This window comes from Gambusia affinis, linkage group LG05 (genome assembly GCF_019740435.1).
Source record: "Gambusia affinis linkage group LG05, SWU_Gaff_1.0, whole genome shotgun sequence".
In the NCBI taxonomy this organism is placed as follows: domain Eukaryota; kingdom Metazoa; phylum Chordata; class Actinopteri; order Cyprinodontiformes; family Poeciliidae; genus Gambusia; species Gambusia affinis.
In genome coordinates this window covers 28,510,059-28,511,147 of record NC_057872.1, presented here as the reverse complement: position 1 = coordinate 28,511,147, position 1,089 = coordinate 28,510,059, and positions in this window count along the sequence as shown.

Sequence of the window (1,089 nt, the reverse complement as noted above, 5' to 3'; positions counted from 1 at the left end):
CCTGCGTGTTTGGCTTTGATTTTGTGTCACTGACTTCCTGCATCTTTCATGTCAAAATTCCTCCATTTTTCTTACTTTTTAGAAACACAAAAGTAAAATATTAAATTATGGTTAACTTAAATTCACTGTAAACTCATGGTGAACCAGGTTACACATCGCTTCAGGTATGGAAGTTGTAAAAAAAATAAATAAATAAAAAGATTAGCAGGAAGCAAATGGATGGATTTAAGCAGTAGGGTTGATCAAATCCTGATGTTCAAGCTTTTTACTCTATTTTATAATCACAGGAACATTTGAAACCTGGAAAACAATTGAATCAAACTCCAGATTTTTCCAGATAGTGAGGAAGTTCTTCTATTATGTGATACATATTTCGCCTTTACTTGAATAGTTTTCCTAATACGAATAAATAGAGACATTTCACCTCAATTCTTGCAGCCTTCCTCCATTCTTTTATTATCTAATGACATAAATGCAGATTTGGTGCAGATATGTAGCAGTGATTGTAGCTAAAATGGCCTAACATGAATCTGAGGATAAGGAGCCACCTGGTGTCTCTGATCTATAGGGGAAGAGTTGGCAGCAGCCCAGGGTAATGCACCAAAACCTGTACATGTCAGCCTCACCTGACTTCAACATATGAGCTTCAATAAGAGACAACATTACTTTATAAGCATTGTGAAGGTGTAGTGTGGATCAAGAATAAGAAAAGGTTGCATTCCTGAAGCCCCTGCCTTCAGGCTGTAACCTCTCAGAGGTCATCTGTTTTAAATAAGCCTGTGGATCATCTAGTACACAGGAAGCCATGCATGGTTTAATTCTGCATCACCTGAGAGAACAGGTTACTTAAATACTTTGCCTGCTGTGGCACAAATTGGACAAACAAAAACTTTCAGAGACTGCTCCACCGCTGTCTAATGACAAACCCGCTCCCTTTCACACACACATTGTGTCACTCTTGCTGATAAACACCCTCTCACTCTCACCCTTGTTCTAATTTCCCTGGTGTCTGCAGTGAGCTCACTGCAGTGCGACTCCCCACTCTCTCCCCCTCCTCCCCGCCGCCCCGACGTATAATAGAATATCGAT